This window comes from Protopterus annectens, chromosome 5.part0 (assembly GCF_019279795.1).
Source record: "Protopterus annectens isolate FY-2018-M chromosome 5.part0, PAN1.0, whole genome shotgun sequence".
Classification (NCBI taxonomy): domain Eukaryota; kingdom Metazoa; phylum Chordata; order Ceratodontiformes; family Protopteridae; genus Protopterus; species Protopterus annectens.
Window position 1 is genome coordinate 1,691,291,047 of NC_056735.1, and position 21,796 is coordinate 1,691,312,842.

Genomic DNA, 21,796 nt, shown 5'->3' on the forward strand with positions numbered 1-21,796 from the left:
TATCTTCCATCTGAGTATAGGTATTAGGTAATGCTATCTACAATTCATTCTGCATATTGATGGGTGTAGCTCTTAAGTCAGCAGACATAACTGAAAAATGTCTTATGGTTATCCTTAGCTTTGGTGGCTATTTTTACCTCAAAATCTGCTTTTAGACACTTCACTAATTTCCTGATTTGCTTGTTTAGATTAATGAGAGACTTTTTGCTCTGTTGTGCACATTCCTCCTTACTTCTTGACAGGATTTTCTTTCTTTCCCATCTGACATGAAACATAAGCATAGCCTAAAATAAAGAAAGATCTTAGCTGCCATTTTCTCCTTCATTATGTTGCTGTGATCATACTGAAGTACAGCATCAAATAAAGCAATTACTGATGGATTTGTGCAAGAGCACTTGATGGCATATATGCATCTGAAAGCTAAGAAAAGAAAGCTACCACCCTATTTTGCCAAATGAATAATTGTAGTAATGACTGCCTACCTGTCTTATCTGTAGGTATGAAGTGCATATAACTGTCCAGTCTGTGTAGTCCCTGTTTCTCTGTTGTTTAGTTTAACCACAGACGATGCTCACCTTATTTTCTATAAGTACGATCTTCATCACTAATTGCGCTAGCCAGCTTGTTAGTTCTGAGGGTTTGATGCTAGAAATTAAACTAACTTAAGAAGTTGTGTCACTTACGTGTTTCAAGGTATTTTGAAATGTTGCACAGAAAGGAATGCACAGTGCACATTTTTAACATTCCTACAGAAGCTGAAAAAGATATTATACACTTTTACATTTTGCTACATGTCCAAGGGATGGCAATATCTAGAAGTCATATCGGTTGGTGTTGAATCCTCACAGACCAAACTTTATTAAATAAAATTTGTCACACCTGCTCACACAATTTTTTTAAACAATCACATTCTAAACAACAGCCATTTTCTGGAATGCACTCTAGTATGCACTGTGACAATTTCTCATTGACCCATGTAGAATTTGCAGGAAGGCTATCAAGAAGTTACCAGTTACAAGGAATTAATTTTATTCAATATCAGGCAAAATATTAGGACAAGAAGTCTACTAAGTTCCAAAGGGGTGACAGCAGCTGGACCTTGATTATTCTTCTGCAAAATGAATATAGCCTTAATTCTGGTCTCCTCCTAACAACAAAAGACCAGGCCAAAAATCACTTCAACACCTTTGTAACATTTTCTCTCAGAATTATTCTCTGATATTGCGTGAGAGATCAAATGAACAAAAAATAAACAAAAAAACTTGGAAGCTATATGGGGGATGGAGTGTAGTTCCAACTAAAGCACTTTAATGAAACCAGTATTCTACTGTTAACAGTGAATTCCTCACACAGTTGTACTTTGTTGTGTTTTCTTTCTGTCCTATTTGTCCCTTTGTGGAGAACACAAGCCATGAATATTACAGAGATGAAGAAGCACCTACCAAATTAAAGATGTCAAAAAAAAAAAACCAGACTAACAGAAACTATATAGGACCTGACAAAGGTGTAATGGTGTATGAGGGGATGCCATTTTTATATAAGTTTCTGCTACTGCCATCCTCAGGTCACAGGATGTACTACAACCTCCCCATATGCACTTAAGAAATACTTTAGGTGTTACTGTTTATATAATGTGTGGTGAAACCTCATACTTTTTTTTTTTACTTCAACATTGTTTGACATTGGGCTTGTGCTGTTATAAATAGGATGGATGGTATTACTCAAAGGTGATGAATACTGAAAACACAAAGAGTAAAGAACTACTACCTTTGATTATAGCCTGTTTTTTAAAGAGCTTTCCTTTGTGTTACAGCAGGATGGTGTACATAATTCAGCTTATGTAGGATATCACTGGCTGTACCAGTATCAAGTGTCTGTAGTGAAGATAATATCTTTTTACAGTATTGAGTAGTACCACATGTCTATGTTGAAGAAAATAAATGTTTTGAATTTTTAGTGGAAAATACATTGTGTGTGTGTGTGTGTGTGTGTGTGTGTGTGTGTGTGTGTGTGTGTGTGTGTGTGTGTGTGTGTGTGTGTGTGTGTGTGCCCTCCCCATTTGTGACTCTGTATGCATGTGTTTTAAATTGTGTTCCTGAGTGCTACTTGATTTGTATCTTTGCACTTTAGCATGTAAGCTATTTATGTAATGTGATAAAATTATATGTACATATGTTGCTGGACTTATGACCCAAGTTGTAACTAAAAACAGTCTCTGTCCAGCCTACTTATCCATTACACAAACAAATAAATACATAAATAAGTCCCCTGCCATCCTTTGCACTCTCCTTACCTGACTGTTCCAACACAGGCTCACCTTTCCATTCTACACACCCCTCTACATCTTCCTACCTCAACCAGAGACATGCCTTTATTCATATTGACCTTTTCATGAACTAAGACTAGGGACCTTTATTTATTTATGTATTCATGTATTTATTTATTTACATATATTATGCATTATTTTCTATGGGTTATTCAAGTAACTCTACAATAGCCATTTTATAACATTTTTACTCAGAATATTAAGATGTAACATATTAAAACCCCAAGCTTGTGCACCATTTAACTATTATTTTATTTTTTTTTTATTTTGCTTTTGTTTACTGAGTTTGTTAAATTGGGTTTAGTCAGAAACCCATCTTCAGTGGAAGATCAGGGAGAAAAGTTCCAACATATTACAAGCATTTTTAAACAGACATCCAGTGATATACATGAACAGACCTCAAGTAATATATATTAACAATTACACATTAATTTGCTAATAAGATCATATTCTTATAAAATACAGGGAAACTATGACAGTGTAAAAGATACTTATGCATTAGTAGATGTTAAACATTGAGCATTTGTGGGTTTGTCAAATAGATAATATATTATATGATTAATGCTTAGGAATTCAAAACATTGGGGGTGAGAAAAGGAGCTAGGTAGGGCAGAAAATGTTAATATTATATCTAGGAGGTGGTGTATAAAGCAGGTTCATAGATAAATATATATATAGCTATTATTAAGGTTATTTTAAGAAGTATAGAGGTTAGATGAGCAGTGTCACAAAACTATTTGTATGGCTGGGAGATGCTAGTAAAACTATTCAGATATTGTTGAATTCGAGTTGTGGGACATAGAATTCTGAATGAAGAGAAATGGTTTGACAACATGACAAGCTGAAGATAACAATGGCATACAGGTATAATACTAGATCAAGCTACTACTTTGTTGATTTGTTAAAGTTTGCACTAATTGATTTAATTAGTGGTGTTAATCAGTCCACATGATTAGGTTTTTAAAATATAAAAGCTACGATATTTCGTTGTTTAAATCAACTTGAGAAAGCCTGGTACAACCAGGCAAAAGCGCTTGTTTAGAGCTGGTTGTGCTGCTTTGTCGTTTTGTCCAAATAAAGGATTTGAATTATTTACTGAAGTTTTTTCAATGCTGCAATGTTTTTTGTTCCTGAGTGAGTTTAAATTGATCCATCAGTGACTGCATTTCGTACGTTGGGCTACGCTGGTATCTGCTTATGGGGTTATCTTGTTACTTGGCTTGGTCTTTCGCTTGTTAACAATGGCATTTATCCTGGAGATACACAGGAGCAGATCCATTATTTTGACAGGTGAAGTTTTAGTTTTGTTTTAAATGAGTTTTTATGTTATGACATTTCACCAAAATGGTAAATTATGCACTGCAACTGCAAACAGTGTTTCTGTGCAGAATTATACAATAGTATTGGGTCTATATTAGAACATTGAAGTTTCACAACCTCAAATGTTCTAATATCGACCCCTATTCAGCGAACGCTGACAACATCGAACATGCAGAACAGAGAATTTTTTCCTAGGGAAGAAAATTTGCTGTTCCGAAACACATACACACAACACAAGCACACCCAATAAACAGCAATCCACACACATACACCTAAAATCTTACATATAACCCTACACTAAACTGTACATACACCACTAACTATTCACTTACCTTAAACAAAACCCTAACCCTAAGGTCAGTCACTATCGCACACTCACCCGCGCCCTAACCCTAACTCACCTAACCCGCCCTAACCCTCATGTCCACACAATCGCACACTTACCTGACCTGTGCCCTAACCCTAACTCACCTAACCTGCCCTAACCCTCACATCCATACAATTGCACATTTACCTGAACCCAACCCGTAACTTTCCACCACAATGCTGAAAATAGCGAAGCGACAGAAATGGGCAACCAAATTCTTTCCCTAGGAAAAAATTTGGTTTTCTGCAGCTTTGCTATTTTCAGCATTTGCTGAACAAGGATCAATATTAGAACATTCGAAGTTGTGAAACTTCAATGTTCTAATATAGACCCATAATATTTACTAAGTTCTTTAATCAGAACCTCATGGGTGGCACACTGAAACTATAAGTAAGATTGCAAAGTTATGCACATTTCTTGAAAGTCTCATAGAAAATTCTAAAAATGAGTGAAATGATGTGAAGTTCAAATACACAGTCATAACAGAATGATACAAAAATATGGCATGTCTGTAGAAATGTTAGTGGGTGCAGAAATTTCAGTAGGAGGAATTAAACCTGCACAAGTTGCTGATCTCTAGTGGCTTTTGCAAAGATTCAGTCCAGAGTGGTAAATAGTTTTTAGAAAAACGAAAGTCCTAAATTACGTAAAGCAGTTTTTAACTTCTTTAAATTCATGTGATGCCATTATAATGACTCTGAAGTGGGGATTCTCAGTCTGTCATGCCAACGAACTCATTACAAATGTGGGAGATTTCCATATCATCAGCATTATCTCTCTCCAAACTTAAAGAATACTACTTTCAGTTGCTTGCATGACATTAATAAATTACAGTCCCTATTCATCTACTCATTGATATTTCCATCCTTTAACCAGGAACAGGACTAGTTTAGCAGGGGTTGCCTGATCTGTAAATGCCACTAGTCTAGGAATGGCATTGCCAGGTGTGCCCACTCTACCAGTTTCATGTCACTGAAAAAAAATCCATGTTCTGCAGTTTTCTGTTCTGAAGTCAAGTTCAGACCACTTTGGAATGACAGTGACAGTGACTTATCTAATCCCCCATATCAGTAAAGCCATTTAATGACAATGGTAGTAACCACCCTGTCATTTCCATTCTCCTGAAACACCACCACCATAACCAAATATGATTTTCCACACCATACAATTTCTAAACCACTACCTAAATCCATGATTCCTATGACACTGTTTAAAGTTACCAATTGAGTATCAAATCACCGAAATAAAGAAAATTGTCCTTAAAAAAAAAAGGCTACCATGTCTTACACCCTTAAGTGGCCTTTTCAATTCAGTCCCAAGACTCCTGACACACCAGTATTATCAAGGGACTCAAGCAACCATATCTCACTAGACTTGACTTATGTCTTTACCTCTTGGGATGAGCTTGCACTATTTTCTATGCAGTTTCAGCAAAATGCATGCTTCTAGTTAAAGAGATATACCAAACTCTAAGATAGGTAGAATAATTTGTCTTCATAGGATAGTTCTAATAGAAATACTTATAGGTGACTAATCCATTTGTTTAAAACATTTTTTTTCCTGTGGTGTAGTGTGACAAAGCCACGATCTTGGCCCTGCTGATCTGGGCTTGATTAATAATTTCAGAACTGAGGGAGTCAACAAGGATGAGGAACAAAGATGTGGGTCTGTGCTGTTCCCAGCAGGGATGTCAGGAAAAGTGTATCAGGGAGCATGCCACCAGAGTAGAGTCCCAGTATGGTGTGCCCATTTGCAAAATGTTACATTCATTCTTACCTCGTCTACAATGAGTGGAACAGCCCTTGCAACAGTAGATTGCACACACAACCCTTGGGTGTGGGAGGCCCATGGAGAGACATAGGGTGTATAAGAAAATAAAGAAAATCCCTTGATGGCTGTACTTTGACTGTAGTGATAGAACAGGTAACTGTCAGGTATAAAAGGGAAGAACAAAAAGAAGAATTATCCAATCAATTTGTTTAGGAGGCGATCAGGAAGTAAAAACAACCCAGAACTACTGGAAGGTTTGACAAAAAAATGTGTGAAAAGAAGATAAACTATATTGATTCAGTATCAAATTTCATACTAGAAGAAATGTGAATATGGATTGTAAATCTTGAGCACCTTAATATGGAACCATTTGTTAGAATAGAAATTGGAACAGCTCTGAGTTTACTTATAACAACAGCATAAACAGCATGTCATGGACAGACTGAAAGACGTGTCACTAGACTCGGTATCCTACAGACTGCTAAGCGATGACTTGTGTCTGGCATACAAGACATCTTTGGACCCAATATTGATGGATTTGTAACACATCAGCAAGTCAAATGCCATCAGAAATACTTGGTCTAGGGATCTACACCTGTTCTGCAACATCAACAGAATGGTTTGGAAGAACAAGAATATCTGGCAGTGGATACCGCTGTTCTGTAACAAACACCTCCTCCATATAAAACAAAATTCATCCCTGTTCATATTCAAGCACAACTTGGATCTATGGATGGGAAACAGAAAATTTATCCCAGAACTATCCCCAGTACTACTTATGAACAGAGGCAGCTCCTAAATGTTTATCCCATGCATGGGTCCACTCATATTATCTATGGTATGATCCTAATTATACTTATTAGTGGTAATATATCATTATCAACCATTGATTGGGTAAGACCAGTCTCTAACCAAATGGGATAGGTTAATTTAAGCACAAAGAAAGGGATATTGGCTAGGCTTAAAATGAACTGCAAGGGCAGATAGCCTAGTACTTACCCATGAACCTATAAAATTTAGAACACATTAAGCAAAAATCAACATGATAAAGTCAAGCTTTACTTTCTGTACATCTCTAGTTATTCCAAAACACTCTTTCACTCTTTTCTCGCATTTGCAAAGCTTATTCAATCCTTGGGACAATTCCTTGGAACTTGATCCTATCAAAAGTAAGAAATGTGAAAATTCAGTCAGCATTTTATCTATCTATCTATCTATCTAACTATCTATCTATCTATCTATCTAGCTGTCTATCATTTTGTTTTTACATTAGTTGAGTGGGAAATTGCAGTGGTTCTGGGCCCCTTTTCAGGAATCACCTAGGCCTTGTAGGTAATCATTACAAAATGAGTTGGTTGTACACATAGCTAGCTGATTATATAGCTTTATATAACACTGCAGTATAATGAGAGATAATATCAGTGAATATCTGAATTATTCAAAATACAAGTCTAATCAGTATAAAATCTTAATATATGACATTCTGTCTATTATACTTTCCATCAACTTCATTTATAATAAAATTAATTTTGGCAAGACATCATTAAGAGGTTGTGGATAGAATTTTCTATCAGAATTTATAGTATTAGGACCAAGTTGTTAGTAAATTTCAGAATTTTAGTAAAGATTATGGAAAAGATGATGTGTTAATGAGCATCCAAGGATTAATATACAAGTATTAGGCACAAAAAGCTGTGTTCCACGTTAAGGCAGTTAGTTAATAGAATGACTGTAAATGCTGGTAATAACATATTAAAATATTTAAAAATTAGCATGCTTAGGGTGAATTCCATCCTGGGCTATTAGACTACCCTTGAAGGGTAATTAGTTGAAGACAAGTATCTGTTATAGGCCTTAACCTGATAGACCACTGAAGTGGCATTGACAGCTAGCTTTGAGATAGTTTTCTGCATGATGAATAGTAGCAAATACCCCGATTTTGCATTGCAGGCTTTTTGAGATACATTCTGTAAAAGTTTTTTTCTGTTGTAAGTATGAAGGTTTGATTAAGAGGTTATTATGAGTCTGTATGTTAAGAAGAATAGGAGGAAAAGAAACTTTTTCTAATAATGCAAGACAATGTATTTATTACAAATTAGACAGTACTGGTAATTGTAATGACTTATGAATAAAGTGTAGAATTTTGCTCTTACACTTTAGAAAGATTTCAATGTGAAGTTACATAGAGCATTTTCCACCCTAGGCAACAAAACCTTTTATGGTAATAATCTCTCTGGCTTCCTTTATTATATAAATGCAAGATTTTGCGGGCAAGCTTGAGTTGGATAAGAACCATCTGAGACTGTCTTTCAGTTTAGAAGAGAATTTCTGTTGGACAATGACAGGCAGAGGGTGTCCTTGTGGATCAATACTAGCAAGTGTTTGAGCCCCTGATACATGTTTATTAGTTCCAAAAAAGCATGACTGTTGACTTCTTAGTGTTAAGGAAAAGTTTACTAAAATGTATTAAATTCCATAAGTTCTGAAAATCATTCTGTAAAATTGAGTTCTGTTCATCTGTGGAAATTCCTGCTCTAGTGAGAACTATATCATCTGCACAAAGTAGGCACTTAAAAGTCAGAAAGGTCCCAGAGGAGGTCAGATAGGCCAAGCAGTGATCCTTGTGACACTCTAAAGTTTGATGTAGCATGATTAGTTTGGTTACTGGTAGATGTGTTTGCAAATCTTCTATGCTACAGGTAGATGGCAAACCAATTTCATATATGTTTGGAAATGCAGCAGTTTTTTTAAAGACTTCATTTTCCATACATTTGAAAGCCATATTCAGGTCATAAACAAGGCGCTAGTGAGTTTGTGTTACATATTAGTATATATATGTTGTTTTTTAGAGAGAAAGTCGTTGCTGTGGCACTATATTTATCTCAAAATTTATATTGTCTACCTGACAAAATGACTTTGTGGATGAAGTAGTAAAGACTTTTGCCATAGATTAGTTTCTCTAGTAGTTTTGTAATTAGATCTCGGCTAACTAAGGGGGCAGAAATCTTCGTGCATTTTGGTGGTGGCTACCTTTGGCATAGGGATGATGAAGGCATTATTGAACTTTCTGGGAATAATATTTACCATTAGAATAGGCTGAAGATATGTATAAGAGGAACAGAAAGTAAATTGTTTTCCCATTTTAGTAATTAAGATTGTATAATGTGAATGTCATGATTCCAATGACTGGGAAATTTACTTAGGAGATTCTTGATTTGTTTTTTTGTAATAGTTTTAAAAAAGACAACTATTGTGATGTAATATGGAATTTCTATTAAATGATTTTCTATATAGTTTAGTAACTAAGCTCTCATCAATCAATTTTGTGACTAACCATCTAAGAAATCCAGGGCTAAAAGATCAAATTTTATTGTAAAGTGAATACCAAAATCATTATCATTTATGTAATTCAAGAAAATGTTCAAGTTAGTGATATTCCCCTCCCAAATTATCCTACAATCATCTAAAAAAATGATAACAGGAACTGATATACACATGGAACTGATTAGGTTCTTTGTCCCAAATATATTGTTCTTCAAAAGGTTCCATAAAAATATCAGCATAAATTAAATGAAACTAGCTCCCTTGTCAGACCCACTAAGGTGTAGGAAGCATCGATTCTGAAAAAATTAACTTTTGTAGTTAAGTCGTTGCCCAAGAACTTGATCAAACATTCAATGAACCCAGAATCAACTAACCCTGACTTGTTTAAATAATATTTGACTGCTGCTATCCCTCGATCATGAGAGATCCTTGTGTACAATGCTCTAACATCAAATGTGGTCATACATGAAGAATTGCTAAGTCATATACCTTTTAACTTGTTTAAAAAAGTGTGTTGTATCCTTATGTCAGGCAGGTATTAACAAGGGATTAAGATAGTTTTCCAAAAATCAGATGCTGGTTCAGTAGGGGATCCTCTCCTTGAGACTATGGGTCTTCCTGGTGAGGGAAAACTGTTTTTGGATTTTTGGGTGAAAATAAAGCCCTTTCAGGAGGGGTAAGCAACTATCTGCTGTATTTTCACCTTCTCAGTGATGATACCCTGTCTGATTGTCAAAGAAAATTGTCAAGCTGTTGTTTAGTGGATTTTTGCCTTGTTTATGTTGAGTTTGATGGTTCTTCATATTATCTTATATATGGTGTTTTTGTATATCACTGGGTTCTTTTTTCAGTCTATCTAGATCACAACTCTTGCTTTAAGATGCCGAGGCTGATCAGCAGTGAGCCATGGCACCTTTGATAATATTAATCACCTAGATTTCAGATGACAGAATTTTTCCTGGATAGGAATTAAGGTATTGTGACACAAATGTCAGGGCAGTATCAGGGACAGTAATACTAAACAGGGAAAACAGTCTGTATTATTACAGTCCTCTGTTACTATGTCTTCTTACAGTTCAGATATATTTCTTGCATATATGTATTGAAAGAGATGGAAGCTTTTTTTTTTTTTTTTTAATGACCAGGATTATGGGTTATGATGAAGTCTGAATGTCCACACAGAGCATGTAGTTTCTCAATAATACTTGTTATGACTATATCTATTACAGAGTGCTTGTTTGCCACCTGATTTAACCTAGTGCCCTTATGTGCTTCTTGAACAAGGTTGTGAGCCAACATCATTTTATATTTTCAAGGTAGTAATGTCACTGTAAGTGGTTAATTTGTGAGAAAAAATTTTACAGAGTAGTGATTCAAAAATATGGAGTGTAGTGGGGGTGGAATTATACATTCATCATCCCCCCTTCTTCCTACGTTTTACATGGGGTCGGGGTGTCATGTCAACTGTCGCCATCTCTCACTCTCTCTCTTCAATACCACTCTGCTACCTCATTCAACACTCATGCCTGACTGTCACAGGTCTTCTCTCACAGATAATCCATCTACCTCTTTGCTGGATGTCCTCATTTCCTCTTGCCTTCTTCCTGTCTTTCCCAAAGGTTTTTCACCAGATTGTCTTCTACTTTTTGCACATATGCCCAAACCACCACAATCTGTTCTCTTTGACCTTTTCTGCAATTGGAGTTACTTTTGCATTTGCTCTTATGTCCTCATTACTTTGTCTGGCCCATAGTGTGCATCCTGTCACCCATCTTAGGCACTTCATCTCCATCACCTCTAGCTTCCTCAGCTGCTCTAACTTTTCTGCCCGGTATGTTGTACCATACACTGTTTTGTATTTCTTACGTTTCAGCTTCTTTGGCATTCTTCTGTCACACACTACCCCTGACACTGTGAATGTTGGCTGCAGCTCCTCTGCTTCTAGCTTTGACATCCACAGTCAGACTGCCTTTCTCCTCAGCTACCCCTTACAAATACTTGAAGCTGTTAACTTTTTCACTATTTTCCCTTCTATCTCAAATCTCAGTTTCTTCTGATATCCCTCATTTGCTGCTAATACAACTGACTTATCTGTACTCAGTTTCATTCTATGTGCCTTCAGTTTTGTATTCCATTCTCCTATCTTTTGCTGAAGTTCTTGTTCACAGTGTGCCTGTAATACTACATCATCTGCATACAGCAGTTTTGTTGACCTGTTTGCTAATGTAGCCCACTACCAGTATGAATAATGGTGGGCTCACATAGTGTCTGTCCCATAATGTACTTCCTGTCACCCATCTCAGGCACACCCACTCCTACTGGAAACTGCTGTGTGAGACCAAAAACATTTCTTACTAGACTCATTGGGTCCTTGTACATAGCTTGTACTAATTCTAACAATGTTTCTGGGACTGTCGCATACAAATAGTTTTTACTCATGGCTAAATCTTCATGTAAAGGTGTTAATAATTTGAGCCAGAAGTTAGGCACTGCAGCTGGGCCTGGGGTTTTTCATTTAGGAGCATTTCTTAACTTTGTTTCAATCTCTCTGGCCGCAATTTCATTCCATTTCATATCCTGTACATTTGAACTTCTTATTCTTTCTTTTACTTTTGTTCATTCAGCATCTTTATGCTCCATAGGATATTCATAGATATTTCTCCAAAATCTATCTGTTTTTTTCTTTTTTTTTGGTGGTATTTCAATTCCTTTTGCCTTATTTCCCAAGTCTCTATAAAACTTTTTTGGTTCATCAATAAATTGCTTAGTTATTACTTTTCCTTTATATTTATCTGCATATCTTCTAAGTTTTTCTGCCTGTGCTGATATTTTTAGTTTATCATTTGCAATAGTTCATGATAGATCCTGACCTGTTCTGATACTGCTCATTGCTTTTATCATGTCTATCATTCTGAGTATTTTTGTTGAACTGTTCCCTCTTCTATACTCTTCTAACAGTACACTTCTTGCCTTAATTGCTTTATAGTTTTTTCTATTTGATACTTCCATGATGGCATTCGATTCCTCCCCTTCTTTTCCCTTATTGCCCTGTGTTCTTGTGGTAGAATTGTATATGTTATTAATTTAGCTGCACAGTAATATATCCTATTTTAGTATATCACATGGATCTCCATATACAGTCCTAATTACTGTGTTCATTTGTTTTATCAAACTTCTAACTTTTTGGGTTTTATTGACTTTCTGTAGGCTATTTCTTTCATCAATTTTAATATATCTGTCCATCTTTATTAAATCAAGCAATTCTTCTCTTAAATCATTTTCCTCTAGACTGAGAGCACATTCTTTGATCTCCTTTTCCTGCAGGCATTCTATAGAAAGTTCCAGAGCATCTTCCTGTCCCACATTCTCTTGAGTTTCATGCTGTGTCATCCTTTGCTCTTCCATATGGGAACTCACTGGCCTATCACTCTACAGCATTGACTGTGTCAGAGTGGCAACAGTTTCCTGCTGATTCCCTTGCTGTGCAACTCCAGCTGAACTTTTGCACTGGTTTCATATGGGAGGCTCCAAAGTATTTTCATATGGCAACTGATCAGATGTTTCCTGCTCCAATCTTTTCTCCTTAATTTGGGGATGCATTGCTATATCCTGCTGTGATGTTATCAAAGTTAGATTTTCTGCACTAAATCCTTCACTTCACATGTATTCCATAACCTCCATTTTGATTTCTTTAACGTCTCCATTACTAATCCTCTTTTCTACTTTCCCTCTTTGTTCTCTTATTCTCTGGTGCTGCTCTTTTTGTATTGATTAGTTTTGGTTTCTTCTTTGCATAAATATTGTACATTATTAAATATACTTTTCTTTCCCATGCCCAGATTTCTTCTTCAGATGTCTCCTGCTCCTCCTGTTTCTCCCTACCTAGAGGACTCATTGTTCCTTCATGCTGTGATATAACCTGTATTAGACTTTCTACATTGAATTCTTCACTTTGCAGGTATTCCATAACTTCAACTTCTGTTTTTTAACTTCTTCTTTATTAGTCTTCTGTTCTATATTCCCTCTTTGTGATCTTATTTTTTTGTATTGTGAAATCTTCCATATCTGGATGTCTTTGCCTATATTTCTCTTCAAATATCTGTGGGGCTGCTTTTTTCATATTGATTAATTTGGCTTTCCCCTTTGCATAAATATTGCACCATATCAGATCTCTCTTTCTTTCCCATGTCCATATTCTCTTTTATACCTTTCAAAAATCTGTACAGTTTGTTCTTTATATTTTCACACTTCCTCATTCACTGGTTTCTTGGTCTGTATAATGTTCATAAATCTTGTTGCATTAATGAACACACATTTTTATTTGAAGCTTCTCACAGTTTTTCTTGTGCATGCATGTCTGTTTCAAAATTCTGGGTTTCGTGCATAATAGTAACAATACATAATTTCATTCTTACCCTCAATAGCCCACTCTATTGTCTTTATGGCTCTTTTTGACCTATCAGTTTCTATGACATTTGTGGACTACTACTTTCTTCTACAAAAGGAGGGGCCATCCTCCACCTGGGCCTGGACTAGCCCCATTGTAGAAATGTTTCTGTGTCTTGAGGATTGTACACTATCATTTTTTCCAGTCCTGGCACCAGTACGCCTGCCAGGATTGGGCACTTTTTTAATCCTGTGTCTTGTGCACCCAACTATCTTTTTTATTTTTTAACCTACTTCTGTCCATGATATCTGCTATATAAAATACAGTCTATATATCAGTGTTGCCTTAGTGATATTTTGTGAAAAAGAGGGTTCACCTCGTGAAGGTACTCACCAAGACTTGAGGATGAGTTCAAGTCCAACAATACTACACTCTTTTGCTTGCTCATTTATCATCTCTCCATTTGGACTCCATACTCAATGCTACTATGATAATTATACAATAATGATGAATATTTTGGTGTGATTTGCCAAAGTAGTTTTTTATAAGAATCCAGTTGGTTCATTATCCTTGGTTGAGTTACTTTTGTCTATCAGAATTGAGTTAAGTTTGTTGTTGAACTTTACTTGTGTGAGACCACCCCCACCATGTCTATTCTCTGGATGGTTGTCATTGTTGAGATATTTAGATAAGTATCCAGATGTCCTTTTTCATTAATCTTCTTGCATTCATAATTCTGTAAGTGCTAATATGGTTGTGTTATTTTGATGATGTCATGCATCCAGTCTGGTCATGTGTTATTCATACTGCAAGTGTTAATGTTTGCAGTTGCTAATGAGTGGTGGCCAGGATTAAAATATATGTCCTATGCCTGTATTACTAGTAAGGCAGCCAGAAGAGGAAGAAGATTGTGGTATCTCAACATGGGTTTGACAGGGGGTTGTTAGGTGGGTGGTGTGGTCTGCAAGAAAAATAAAAACTGCATATCTTATGCCTATTATTACCTAGAATTTAAGGTTCATCTCAGATAGTTCATTACTGGTAAAACATCCTGTACATGTTTTTGTACTTTTACTTACTGTTGTCTGATGTAGTACATTTCTGCAGAGCTGTCAAAGGACTGCACTTGAAGCTAAGAATGGAAATGTCTTCTGACTTCTGATTGTTTACTACTTACTAACACTATTATTTGATTCAAAACCCCACTGCAATCTTAAGATGTTGCGTAATGCTGTAATGTTTTGCTTCAGTTTTTATTTTTAATTGTAACTATGTCTTGAGAGAAAAAGAGCCACAGAATGCTACTGTATTTATGAACCACACAAAACAGCCCAGTTTACGTGCTATAAACTAACTAACTAACTAACTAACTAACTAACTAATAAAACCAGAGGTAGAGGGTGTTACAGATGTGGAATTTATTTTAGCTCAAACTGTACATCATCCTATAGAATTTAGAATTGCTTCTATTTCGGACATCTCTAGAATTAAATATTATGGAAATTTTGACACCTAGAATGTATTGTATTGGATCACCAGTATAATTTCAAGTATTCTGTGCTAAGAAAACAACAAAATAATTTAAGGTAATAATTACTGAATATTTTTCTGAAATTAAAACACACAAACTTGCATATGCTTTATTTATTTATTTATTTAGCTGTTAGCTTACTGGGCATATGAGCTGGTCTGAAAACCCTTTTCAGCCACAGTCCGAGGTTAATGAGGAATCAAATGCATTACAAAATGTCATCACCTTTTTATATTTGTAATTATAGATTTAAGTAAAAAAACTCAAACTTAGTACAAATAATAAAGAATAACACTTGTATAGTGAGACAGCAAAAGTGTTGCATATAAAATATGATTTCAACACTGTTTACACATCAAAGTGAGAGCATGTTCAACAGTTTCCATTTTATAGTAATTGCTTTTTTTATTAGCTACAAGAGTTAAACTTAACAAGGCCTTGCTATATCTATAAAATTTAGATTCAGTATCCCGGCTCAGAAAAAAAAATCATTTGATTGTCCAATATTTCTGACAGAGTACTCTGTAGGGAATTTTTTAAATCTGCCAACTCATTACATTCCCAAAACATATGCTCCCAGTATCTCTTTCTTCTCCATTACATTTCTAACATTTGCTATCTACCTGAGGAAAGATTCTTTGGAGTCTGTTTGGGGTATCAAAGTATATATGCAAACACTTCCAGGAAAAATACTAAATCTTCTAGATTTTTTGCATATTTGGCAGCCATATATATGTCCTCCCATTGTTTCTTTGTGGATTGCTTATCTAATCTGCCTTCACTAGCTTTTCTGACCTCATCTGATTCATTCCCATAGTTATTGCCCATTATTCAATGACCCCCCATTAATATTTAAAAACGTGCACACTGATTGGCCAGCATGCCCGTTATAAATCCCACAATATACCAATGGAGAAAAGGTCCGGTCGCCTAGACTTTTTTCCGTTGGTATAAAGTCCTCAAAATATTTTTTTTTAAACAAAAAAAAAAGAAAAAGAAAAAACGGAGCAACAGAGACTTTCTTTTCTCCATTGCTTCCGTTTCTAAGCATTGATATACTGGGTATGCATGGGACACAAGTCCCATATGCATGCTCAGTACATCAAAGTAGGGAAGCAGTGTACCACAACCAGTGGAAGAACAGTAATGCACTGTTATACAAAGACATTATCTAAGAAAAGGAAGTTTTGTTTTTCTTAAATAATGTCATTCTATAATAGCAATAACCGACTCTGTGGTTGTGGTATATTGAAATTTACCCATGGTTGGCTTTATTTAATCACTCGGGCTTCGGCCTCATGATTAAACCACACCAACTGTTTGTAAATCTTCAATATACCACACCACGTCATCTGTTATTGCTTTAATAGTTTATATGCCCTACTAATTATCTCTTTTTTTAGCAGCAACTTCTGTTCTAAACTCAATTAAGAATTCAACCAAGACAGGTCTTTCATTTAGGATTCCCCTATCCCTTTCTCTTTGTCTACACTCTGATATCAGTCTCTGATAGGGAAGGCAATCACTAGCCTGCAATCCAAATGTCTTCTTGGCCTTTTCCCATTCTATTACTTGTCCCACTCTAATTATTTGTTCCCAATACCTTTTGTCTTTTGCCAGCTTACTCCAGTAAATTCCAACCCCTCTTTCCTATTCTCTGTGACCCTAATTGCAGTCATCCCTATTGGTAGAATCTCCTTTCTCCATTCTTGTGTTGGCATAGTTCTTAGAATACTTTCTGCTAATTTATGAATATAATACTTTGTATGACTTCTAATATCCTTGCATCTAAAATCCCACTCTTTCCTTATTTCTTGAATTACCCCCTGTTTTATCCTTTTCCACTTTGAATTGTAGCTTTCTGCCTGTGTTATGTATAAGAGACTTAGCTGTGTAGCTCTTAAATATCCTTTAAATCAGGTAATCCTAAAACTCCTTGTTCTGTTGGGAGGATCAATGTATCCCACTTGATTTTTGCCCTCTTCCCCTCCCAGATAAATCCCTTCAGTTCTTTATTAATTATTGTCTGCAATTCTCCTCTGGTTAATAAAAATATGCCTGACTTGTGTATAAAACTAAAGGGACTAAAACATTTTTATTGCTTGTATCTTGCTATCCATATCTGCAGCCAAGAGCTTCCAGTTTCTCAGTTTTTGTATTATCTTTTGTTTAGTCTCTTCCCACATATCCTTAACTGCCATAACATAATCCTTTTTATCATGTGGGTACATAGTGTATATATATATATATATATATATATAGCCTTTGTTTTATCTTCATTGATTTTATATCCAACCCCCCTCCCCCCAGAAAAATGCCCTTTTATTGATATCTAGTTCAAAAGGTGGTCTTACTAGCAAGATGATACTTTTGCTATTGGTTCTTAGGGTGTAGCGTTGGGCTCTAATTCAAAGTTTAGTAGCTAATTGCGACACTTGTGCAGGTCAATCAGTTTATATATGACATTATCTAGTAGCTCTTTTAGAAATAAGCAGTGATGGGTTTTGTGATCTAGAAGAAAAATAAACTTGCAAATCTTATTCGCAGCAGACTGAAGCTGGCTTGTATTGTAGGATGAAGTTGGAACAGGTACCAGTTTGGATAAAATAACATTTGCTTCAGTGTAGGTTAAATAATTCTGTAGCTATATGTAAGCTGCAGGAGTACTCTGTCTACAGACACTTCTGTGTAGCTTCTAAAGGAGAAAGCAGGATCTGGATGTATACTCAGGTATTTGTGCAAGATAACTTGGCAAAGTAAGTTATTTTGTGGGTCTTTCAGATGATTGGGTAGCATCTAAAAGCCTTTATGATGTTTCAAAGGTCACAACAGCTGACTTTCTGAGGTTGTTATTTACAGAGACAAATGAGATTTGAACATAAACAGAATGGCTGTACATTAATTAGCAAATAACTGAAGTTATAAGTGAGGGAATTCATGGAAGTGACAATAAAAATGCTGTAATTACATATGAACATTTCTGAATCTATGCCCAAAAACTTTTACAAAGTCCATGTTTAAATAATTGTTTCATATCCAAGCCTTTCCTAAAACATAGCTCATACTATTTCTGCTTTTATATGATTTCATAGGTACATACCAGGCTAATGACCACCAGGGCCTTTATATGCCTAGCCATGAAATCTAAGCCAATTGTGCCCCTATGCACCATGAGCATTTATTAAAAGGTGGCAAGTTTCTAGAGGTTATGTGGGGGTATGTTAGTTTGGACATTACCATTTGCCTCTGTCTATCAGAGATATGGTGGACAAACCTTGGGTTAATTTCCAGTTTGCCAGCCATTGTCCAAGGTATGCATAAATAGGTTTAGGGGTGGAGATGGACTTTGCTTCACATGGATGGAGAGACTGTTCCCGAGCACAGGGATTCTCTGTGACACATATCTGTCTCACCAACATGTCTTATTTATGTCACAAGCAAAATTGAAATCATTGGATCCAGTAGTTCTGATGCTGTTCATTTTGTGGATGTGCAAAAGGTCCATCAGAGCAGGATACGAGGATGCCTTGTATGCCAGACATAGATCGCCTCCAAGTAACCTGTAGAATACTGAGTATAGAGATCAGGCTTTAAAGTGATCTATATAGAATAATGTGCTTATACCTTAATTCTCCTGGTAAGGAACCTTTCTGTGCATTCCATCTGTTATATATGTCTGGTCAGGTACATGCTGAAGGAGGCATTTTTTTCAATAATGGGTCTAATGAAGGCCAAGCAAAGTGGCACTGTGACTTCTTGGACCTGGGTACCAAGCACTTATTTAAAGTTGGGTGACATAAAATGATTTTCTTACTACCTTGGCCATGTTCATAGGTTCATAGATTCATAGGTGTGTACTAGGCTAATGGCCCTGGAGACTTTACAAGCCCAGCCCAAAAAAATTGCCCAGGCACCGTGCCACCTGATGTTAGTTCACAGTGCCCATATCCAGTAGGGCAACTGGAATGATCCCTGGAGGGAACTTTCTGTTACCCATCCACTCGTCAAGATTTCTCTTGAAGAGGGCCAGTGAGGTGCTCTGCTTGACATGAATGGGAAGCTTATTCCAGAGTATGGGCAGACTTTGGGGGATGAACCTGTCCCTCCAGCATGTTCTGTTAATTGTAGTAATGAGGTTGTGATCTCTGGAGTGTGTGGCATAGGGGGATTGAGATTTCTTTAGGTGTAGCTTTTCAAGTAGGGCTGGATCAGACATGGCTTTGTAATTCAAGCAGAGATCACCTCTACGTAGACAATAAGAGACTAAGAACAGCTGAAGTTTCTTGAGTCTGTCCATGTAGGACATAATTTTAGGGCCTAGGATCCTTTTTGTGAGGTACTTTTGTGGTCTCTCCAGCCGTTGTAGGTGTCTGGTTGGGTACAAGCCAAATGGGGCATTATATTCAATGATTGGTCTAATGAGGGATGAGTACAGAGGGATGATGACCTCTTTCTTCCTAAATGCAAAACCTTTGGTTATAAGATGTGCCATGTAGAAGGACTTTCTGACCACAGAGACAATGTGGTGGCCGAAGGTGAGGTGGCTGTCAACCTGGATGCCCAGATCTCTTATGGCCCTTTCAGTGTTCAGTGGGCTTCCATCAAAGTGGTAATTCATGGGAACTGAGTTTTTTCCAAAGGGGATGATAATGCATTTTTTGGCATTAAGCTTCAGGCCATGGTTCTGACACCAGTCATTGGTCTCAGAGAGGCCTTTTTGTAGGATGCCTGCATCACTTGGGGAGTTGATAATGACTCCTAGCTTGCAATCATCAGCAAACCTGGCCAGCCAGAGTCCTTCTGTGTTGGCCTGGACCTCCAAGAAGTAGATGCCAAACAGGAGAGGGCCCAGGACTGAGCCCTGTGGGACTTGACTCTTGACTGATTGACAGTCTGATTTGGAATCCTCAACTTTCACTCTGTGGGTCCTGTCTGTGAGCCAATTTGCAACCCACCTAGTGATGTTAGGATTGATGCCTAGTTTGGTGAGTTTATCAATGATACTTGAGTGGGGAATGATATCAAAGGCCTTGGCCAGGTCGAGGTAGGCCGTATACTCTGCCTTACCCTCATCCACAGCCTTGGTGACTGCTTCGAAGAAGTCAACCAGGTTCAGCAGGCAGGATCTCCCCTTGACAAAGCCAAACTGTGTGGGGTCAAGAGTTTGGAGATTTCTTATATCTTTGTTAAGCAGGTCCATGATGATGCACTCCATAGCTTTGCATACCAGACTTGTCAGGCTAATGGAGCGATACTTCCCAGGGTCTGTAGTTGCTCCCCCTTTATGGAGTGGGATGACTATAGCAGTGCGCCATTCATTAGGGACATAGCCTGAGGTAAGGCTGTGCTTGAACAGAGCACACAGATGCTATGCCAGTTCATTTTGTGGTTCATGTAGGATGCAGCCAGGGATATTATCAGGTCCCATGGATGCTGTATTCTTGGCTTTGGACAATGCAGCTTTTACCTGTGCCACAGAAATGGTGGGTACTAGGCTTTCTTCTGGTATTGTGATAGGGCCCTTGGGGGAGAGGGGTAAAGTTGCCAGTGAATCTGTCGGCTAGTATGTTGGCTATATCTGTTGGCTCAGTAGGTGCCATTGTGCAATAACTCAGAGAAAATCTGGGTATTGTCTTTGAAGTTTTTGATATAGCTATAGAAGGCTTTGTGGTTGTTTTTGGTGTCAGCTGCAATTTTGCCTTCATAGCTGGCTTTAGAGGATTTGATAAGGGATCTCAGCTTTTTGTTGAGACTGATAAGGGAGCTTTTCCAGTCTTGTGACTTCATTTTTTTCTGCAACAGTTTCTTCCTACTGTTGTAGTTTATTGATGGCTGGGGACCACCAGATTGGCTTCCTTTTTTGGAGGATACCATCTTAGATCTATTTGGTATGGCCACGTCCATGCATTTGTGTACATGCTCGTACAGTGCATTGGTGTATGAATTGGCAGTCATGTAGCTATTTTCCATTGGCATGGGTGCCGAGAAGTTAGCCAGCTCTGTTTTTAGGAGCCCAAAGTCAGATTTAGAGAAGTTTTTCAGGGTGGTCACCTTAGTGGGGGGTGTAGGTGAGATGGAGATTTCCATGGTGATCCGTTTGTGGTCAGATTTAGCCAGGGAGGAACTGACTATAGGTGTGGAGCAATGGCCTCCCATGTTGGTGATAACCAGGTCGAGGATGTTGCTTCCTCTAGTGGGGCTCATAATAAGGTGGTCCAGGGCAATGGAACTGATAAATTCCAGAAAGCGCTGGGCCTGTACATTTATTCTTGAAGAGTTTTCCTAGTTGATGGAAGGGTAGTTGACGTCACCTAGTATGAGAGTATTGGGTTGGACCTTCCTAGAGTCTAGGGTGCTTAGGAAGTTGGAGTGAGAGTCTGGGGATATGTCTGGGGTTCTGTAGCAGGCTAGGACTTGTATCGCCATCTTACCCAGTGTTACTTGTACCTGAAGTATCTTGGATGCATTATGCTGGGCTACCAGTCTAGTTGTGTGTGTATCCTTTAAGAATATGGAGACACCACCACCTTTGGAGCTTCCGTACATATTCTGGGGCCGAAAGGTATGGAATAAGTTGTAGCCTGGGAGCACAGGGGTACTTTCTGCCTCTTTAAACCAGGTCTCCTTTACAGCACAAATGTCGACATTCTCCATTTTGAGGAGAGCTTCGAGCGAGTGCATCTTGAGATTTATACTTCTAACACTGAGCAGCATGACCCTCAGATTGCATTTGTTTGTAGCTGTTACAGTGGAATTTTGGTCTTTGGAACA